Source organism: Bactrocera neohumeralis, unplaced genomic scaffold (assembly GCF_024586455.1).
Source record: "Bactrocera neohumeralis isolate Rockhampton unplaced genomic scaffold, APGP_CSIRO_Bneo_wtdbg2-racon-allhic-juicebox.fasta_v2 cluster09, whole genome shotgun sequence".
NCBI lineage: Eukaryota > Metazoa > Arthropoda > Insecta > Diptera > Tephritidae > Bactrocera > Bactrocera neohumeralis.
The window spans coordinates 33336077-33344622 of record NW_026089622.1 but is presented as its reverse complement, the minus strand read 5'-3'; positions in this window follow the sequence as shown (position 1 = coordinate 33344622).

Genomic DNA, 8546 nt, shown 5'->3' with positions numbered 1-8546 from the left:
CGATCGTTCGGTTTGTATGGCAGCTATAGTTAGCCGATCTGAACAATTTCGTCGGAGATTACATTGTTGCTTTAGAAAATAATCCATACCTAATTTCGTGAATAAATCTTGCCAAATGCAAAAGTTTTCCATACAAGAACTTGATTTCGATCGTTAATTTTGTATGGTAGCTATATGCTATAGTAAGCCGATCTGTTAAATTTCTTCGTATATTACATTATTATCTTAGAAAATAACCTGTGCCAACTTTTGCGAAGATACTTTGTCAAATGTGAAAGTTTTGCATACAAGAACTTGATTCCGATCGTTCAGTTTGTATGGCAGCTATATGTTTTAGTGGTCCGATATCAACCGTTCCGACAAATGAGCAGCTTTTTGAAGAGAAAATGACGTTTGTAAAACTTCAAAACGATATCTTAAAAACTGAGGGACTAGTTCGTATATATACAGACAGACGGACGGACGGACGGATAGTGATCATTTATATATATACTTTATAGGGTATCCGACGCTTCCTTCTGGGTGTTACAAAATTCGTGACAAACTTAATAAACCCTGTTCAGGGTATACTAAGATAAAAAAAGAAATATCTTAAAAACACATACAGTCCGCTAATTGTTAATAGTTCTATATATTCAAATAAAATGAACATGAATATTTACATATGTACATACATATGCAACATGCATATATTTATATGAGACACGTATGCATTTATTCATCTACGCATGCACTCAACGAATGAAATATTTCTCAGCTCAATAAAGAGATGTTTAACTCCACTCTCACTGGAAGTGAGGGAACAATTGCTAAACGTCAAAACCACCCAAACTTTGACAGTTGATCGAGTTCAGGAGGTTTTGACGTATAGCAATTGGAAACGAGCGATGGCCAGATTGAAGTCTTACCAAAAAAATATGTAAATGGAAGGATTTGTTGCGTCGTTCAAGACAACTTATAAAAAATGTAAAACAATGAAAATTAAATAAATTTGTGAAATTTAAAGATATTTGATGAAAAGTTTTGTAATTTGGAGCATCATAGTATTATTTTCAATGGAAAATGACTAAAAACATTTAATGATTGAGAGCTAACAAGCTTAAATTCTATTATTAGGTATTGAAAGGACAAAAGTCAGTTGTTATAATACTCTTTAAAAAGATTTAAATTGTTTTCCCATATAATAAATAACCACTACTTAGTCATTTTTATTCGTACTAAATGTTGGGTATTGGGTTGATAAATGCCCAAAAATTGTAATTTTGTTCAATCTGGCCATAATGGAAAATGTTATAAAAACGCTAATTTTGAGGCGCTCTCACACTGGAATAAGTTTAACATCCCTTTATTCCTGGCAGAAACATAGAATTCCGCTTCTCCCTTCTCTACGAGCGGCTAGCGTTTTGTTCTCGTTTTCATTCGAAAAATGTTGCATTACTCAATACGCATAGTGTTATACACATCTAACTTTTCAAGAGATAAAACTTGACATGGAGAATAGGATGACAAATATGGAAGTGCCACTTATATTCAGATAAAATAACAAATACAAAGTTAGACGAGTGTTAATAATAGAGAGCCAGCAGATTCCACCTAAATAAGAAGCAGTTATTTGGGCAGAAAAAGATGCAGATTATGGGTAAAAAGAGTTGTGGGTTATTGAAGCCACAAAATAATCTACACAAAACCTTTTATAGACAAAACCATGGCTAGGATAGGTCGATATAAACTTTTTTCAGTAAAAGAGTTCAAATTTCCCATCAAACTTTCAAATATTGAGTTGCTTTAAATCATTTTCTTCACTTAATTAAGTTAATTAACCTTCTTCATCTTAGTGAAGTGGACATAAAGCCATAACGGCAGTGCATTTGGAAGAACGCCACAATCTTATATTAAGGTATAAAGTCGATTTTCTACTATAACCACATTTAGGAATCGATATTGGTTGCATCAAATAATTAATTTAACGTGTTTAAGTTAATTAACCTTCTTTATCTTACTGAAGTGGACATAAAGCCATAACGGCAGTGCATTTGGAAGAATGCCACAATCTTATATTAAGGTAGAAAGTCGATTTTCTTGTATATACACATTTAGGAATCGATATTGAGTTGCTTCAAATCATTTTCTTCACTTAATTAAGTTAATTAACCTTCTTCATCTTACTGAAGTGGACATAAGGAAATAACGGCAGTGCATTTGGAAGAACGCCACAATCTTATATTAAGGTATAAAGTCGATTTTCTTGAATATACACATTTAGGAATCGATATTGAGTTGCTTCAAATCATTAGTTTAACATAATTAAGTTAATTAACCTTCTTTATCTTACTGAAGTGGACATAAAGTCATAACGGCAGTGCATTTGGAAGAATTCCACAATCTTATATTAAGGTGAAAAGCCAATTTTCGTGTATATACACATTTAGAAATCGATATTGAGTTGCTTCAAACCATTAGTATGACATATTTAAGTTAATTAACCTTCTTCATCTTACTGCTGTGGACATAAAGCCATAACGGCAGTGCATTTGGAAGAATGCCACAATCTTATATTAAGGTATAAAGTCGATTTTATTGTATATCCACATTTGGCAATCGATAATGCTTTGTTGCAAAGCATTAGTTTAACATATTTAAGTTAATTTACCTTCATCATCTTACTGAAGTGGACATAAAGCCATAAAGGCAGTGCATTTGGAAGAATTCGACAATCTTATATTTAGGTATAATGTCGATTTTCTTGTATATACACATTTAGCAATCGACACTGAGTTGCTTCATATCATTTACTTCACTTATTTAAGATAATTAACATTCTTCATCTTACTGAAGTGGACATAAAGCCATAACGGCAGTGCATATGGAAGAATTCCACAATCTTATATTAAGGTATAAATTCGATTTTCTTTTATATAGACATTTATCAGACGATTATGCTTTGCTGCAAAGCATTAGTTTAACATATTTAAGTTAATTTGCCTTCATCATCTTACTGAAGTGGACATAAAGCCATAAAGGCAGTGCATTTGGAAGAATTCCACAATCTTATATTAAGGTATAAAGTCGATTTTCTTGTACACACACATTTAGCAATCGATATTGAGTTGCTTTAAATCATTAGTTTAACATATTTCAGTTAATTAACCTTCTTCATCTTACTGAAGTGGACATATAGCCATAACGGCAGTGCACTTGGAAGAATTCCACAATCTTATATTTAGATATAAAGTCGATTTGCTTGCATATACACACTTAGCAATCCATATTAAGGTGCTGCAAATCATTAATTTAACATATTTAAGTTAATTAACCTTCTTCATCTTACTGAAGTGGACATAACGCCATAACGGCAGTGCGTCTGGAAGAACGCCACAATCTTATTTTAAGGTATAAAGCCGATTTCCGTGTATATACACATTTAGCAATCGATATTGAGTTGCTTTAAATCATTAGTTTAACATATTTCAGTTAATTAACCTTCTTCATCTTACTGAAGTGGACATATAGCCATAACGGCAGTGCATTTGGAAGAATTCCACAATCTTATATTTAGATATAAAGTCGATTTTCTTGTATATATACATTTAGCAATCCATATTAAGGTGCTGCAAATCATTAATTTAACATATTTAAGTTAATTGACCTTCTTCATCTTACTGAAGTGGACATAAAGCCATAACGGCAGTGCAATTGGAAGAATTCCACAATCTTATTTTAAGGTATAAAGTCGATTTTCTTGTATATACACATTTAGGAATCGATATTGAGTTGCTTCAAACCATTAGTTCAACATATTTAAGTTAATTAGCCTTCTTTATCTTACTGAAGTGGGCATAAAGCCATAACGGCAGTGCATTTGTAAGAATTCTACAATCTTATATTAAGGTAGAAAGTCGATTTTCTTGTATATACACATTTAGGAATCGATATTGAGTTGCTTCAAACCATTAGTTTATCATATTTAAGTAAATTAACCTTCTTCATCTTACTGCAGTGGACATACAGCCATAACGGAAGCGCATTTGGAAGTATTCCACAATCTAAAATTAAGGTATAAAGCCGATTTCCTTGTATATACACACTTAGCTGTCGATATTGAGTTGCCTCAAATCATTAGTATCAAATATTTAAGTTAATTAGCCTTCTTTATCTTATTTAAGTCTTTATCTTATATATATTGTCAATGCTAAATAAAATTTAACAGCCCTATTCTCATGCCCTCACAAAAGTCACCAACCTCACTACAGTGATGTTTCTCACTATAGTGAGGGTTACCTTATTCTGGCGAAAATTAAAAAAAAAAAAAATCCATCATAATAGAAAACATCTGTGTTTGTTGTTTTAAATCAATATTTTACATTTTTTAAAAAATTGAGAATTTTGTTATTGAATGATTATATCCGTTTTATGGCCTATATCAAGGATCAAGCAGATGGTGTAACAGAATGAGTGCGGTTTAAATGCGTATTTTGAAAATACACGAATACCGATTGTCGAAACGGTAGGACAAAGCAAACGTGAAATCTTTGGACGAACTGCTTGCATCCACCATTTATGTGATATTATGAAAAATGAATAGAAAAAAACATAAAAATAACTTAAGTAAAATAAAAGACGAACTGTAACTTTGTTTGATTTATCTTTTAGTTCAATATTCAACTAAAAAACATTGTTTTAAATTATATTTTTTCACAAATAACTTGTTAAAAATGCTTTTCCACAGAGTATTCCATACCCAAGTTTTACATTGGTAAAAAACAGCGAAACGCGAAACAAAAAAGCAGATGGTGACTTGGAATAGGGGGCGAGTGATTTAGAACTGAATCATCTGTCCCTTCCTCTTTTTGTCACCTCCCAACTCGAAATGTTTGCAACGCTTCAGTGGTATCTGCTTGCGGTACTTGCATTCGGTGCACTCCATACGCAACACAATCTTTTTGGTGGTCTTAGCCTGAAATTCGAAAATAAATAATTATAAGTAAAAGGTATAAATACCCTAAAAAATATATATACAATTGTACAAATGTATAATTTTGTATGAATGTTTCAACTGAGCAAATGACAGTAGCGTACAATTGCAGTTTGTAAAGTTTTCAGCATTCAACAATAATATTGCATAGATCTATCCTACCAAAGAGCCTTATAGTATCTTTTTTCGATTCAACGGCAATTTAGTTATACAAATATGCAAATAAATATCTAGCAGCATATCGCTTGCAAATTCGTACCTTCTTTCTGAAGATAGGCTTGGTTTGACCACCGAAACCTTGTTGTTTTCTGTCGTAACGACGTCTGCCCTGAGCACCTTTACGCTTCTTCGACTTCTTGTATTGTGCCACCTTGTGTGGCTTGTGGCACTTGCACTTCTTGCAAAAGGTGCGTCGCTGTTTCGGCACATTCACCTAAAATTCAAGTAAAATTGTATTATTAACACACTTCAACACAATTCCTATAAGCATCATTTCAATGCGAAATTCCAAACTAAGTAGCATCTAATGTTGCAGCTGCTCCTGAGTTGTCCTTTCCGTTATTCTTCGCCTAGGAATATATGAAATTATTGTATATATATTATTTAAAATTTGCAAAATTACTTACATATGCTGATTATCCATTGTTGTGTACTTTTTTGTTTGCTTAGCTGTTTGACAGCTAAAAGCTTTTTACCTCAAGTGTTGACTTTTTTAAGCTTTCTATACCCTGAACAGGGTATATTAAGTTTGTCACGAAGTTTGTCACCCAGAAGGAATCGTCGGAGACCCTATAAAGTATATATATAAATTATCAGTATGTCGAGCTGAGTCGATTTACCCATGTCCGTCTGTCTGTCTGTCCGTCTGTCTGTATATATACGAACTAGTCTCTCAGTTTTTCAGATATCGTTTTGAAATTTTGCAAACATTTTCTCTTCAAGAAGCTGCTCATTTGTCGGAACGGCCGATATCGGACCACTATAACATATAGCTGCCATACAAACTGAACGATCGGAATCAAGTTCTTGTATGGAAAACTTTCACATTTGACAAGATATATTGACGAAATTTGACATATATTATTTTCTGAAGCAACAATGTAATCTCCGCAGAAATTGTTCAGATCGGTTAGCTATAGCATATAGCTGCCATACAAACTGAACGATCGGAATCAAGTTCTTGTATGGACAACTTTCACATTTGACAAGATATATTCACGTAATTTGGTATTTATATATATTATATTTATATATATTTTCTAAGGCAACAATGTAATCTCCCAAGAAATTGTTCCGATCGGTTAACTATAGCATATAGCTTCCATACAAACTGAACGATCGGAATCAAGTTCTTGTGTGGACAACTTTCACATTTGACAAGATATATTCACGAAATTTGGTATATGTTATTTTCTAAGGCAACAATGTAATTTTCGAAGAAATTGTTCAGATCGGTTAACTATAGCATATAGCTTCCATAAAAACTGAACGATCGGAATCAAGTTCTTTGGTGGACAACTTTCACATTTGACAAGATATATTCACGAAATTTGGTATATGTTATTTTCTAAGGCAACAATGTAATCTCCGAAGAAATTGTTCAGATCGGTTAACTATAGCATATAGCTTCCATACAAACTGAACGATCGGAATCAAGTTCTTGTGTGGACAACTTTCACATTTGACAAGCTATATTCACGAAATTTGATATATGTTATTTTCTAAGGCAACAATGTAATTTCTAAAAAACTTGTTTAGAACGGAATACTATAGCATATAGCTTCCATACAAACTGAGCACATAGTTACTAACAGAAATGCACCTGTGAAGGGTATTTAGCTTCGGTGCAACCGAAGTTAACGTTTTTTCTTGTTTCTTATGAGGTTTGAGCAAGAATAGCCTCGCAAAATATGCCTCACAAGAAATCTCTCAAATTTTTCCTCTCAACTCAGTTGAGAGGTTTTTTCAGAATAGGGCTGTAAGATGACGAAAATTGTTAAAATATTAAATAAATTTTTGATTATTTTTTCAGGACACAAAGTATGGTAACACTGCTATTTGTCATAAATGTTAACACACAAATCTCTAGAAAGTTTGAATGTGCAAAATAGTTTTTAAGGTATATTTATTTTCTTAAAAAATACAGAATTGGTGTAAATTTTGGATATATTTGTATGTGTACAGTGTAATTAAATATATATTAATTGAAAATGTGTGAAAAGTGGGTTCAACATAGTGAAATAACGAGCATTACTTTTACAAATTTTTGAACTTTCAATAGAAATTTCTCGAAAACTATGAGTCTGAGGAGGGTATATGTGCATACATTTTTTAATCCTGAGAGCTCCTCTATCCATCCGTACCATCAAATCTCGGCGCCAAAAGAATCATAATGTTGCCAAGTTGAGTCCGTGGAAGTGTTTCTTTTTCAAAAAGAAAGTAAGCTATTTAGGACACAAAGTGACAACGGAGGACATGTGAACAGCTAATTAAAATAAAGAGGCCGTAAAATATTGGCCTACTCCTAAAAATTTGAATCAGTAAAATTCAAGTGCGCCGTTTGAGCGAATCACCATGGATATAGCTAGTCTATTAGAGAATATTAAATTAGGAAACAAATATGTTTTGGTAGTCCAAAATTATTTCTACAAATGGTCAGAGGTATACCCAATTTCTTACCAAGATATCTCGATAAATAACAGACACCGTTTTCTCAATGTCTGTTAGTGTTCACAATTCATTAAACTATCAATAATTTTGTAAGATTTGCTCTAGTATATTTTTAAATCTTCATTATCATTTTACTTTACAAAAATCAGAAAACATTAAACAAAATAACTAAAACCTTTGTGATGTCAGTTTTTCCTTTAAAAAAAATAATAAAAAACTGATATATTGGCTGATGCATTGGGATTGTCTTCATTGTACGCGCGGAAGATTTCAATGTGGTCAGCTATTTCGTGAGACAGGAACGCACTTCCATCGCTCAGTATTTACTGTTCACCATCGCTATTTTCCGAATCGCTTAATGTATCTGTAGTTCTGGAGGCAAGACCATTAAGTTGGCCGTATCTGCAGAATGTGATTTGCAATTTTATGATCAACGTACCCCATAATCTCCTTAATCTTCCTTTGACTCCGGTATCTTTTGTGGGAGGAAGGAAAACTTGATATTCCACTGTAAATATTTTACCCAAGAACGGAAGTCATGACCGCGCAGCGAACTGGAAGACATGTTCGGTATCGTGGACAGTAACCGACTAACTGCCTTCCTGGAAGGGTTCCAGAATATTCCACGTCCACAAAACAATTTTCTTTTGATTTTATAGTGCATTGGTAGCCATCATTTATCTTGAACATTAACTCTACAAAAGTAAAAGTCAAGTAACTTGTCACCGTTAGGTTATCAGTAATTAATGCATTCGTTAACCGCTAGGTTACTTTTGTTCTAGCCTCAGGAAAAAAGTAACTATTTCTCCTCTTTCACTACACGTCGGTGTGATTAGCTTAATCGCTCTCTCTCATTAATTTTGCGCAAATGCTACATATATTTTCTTGCTATAATTTGCGAACT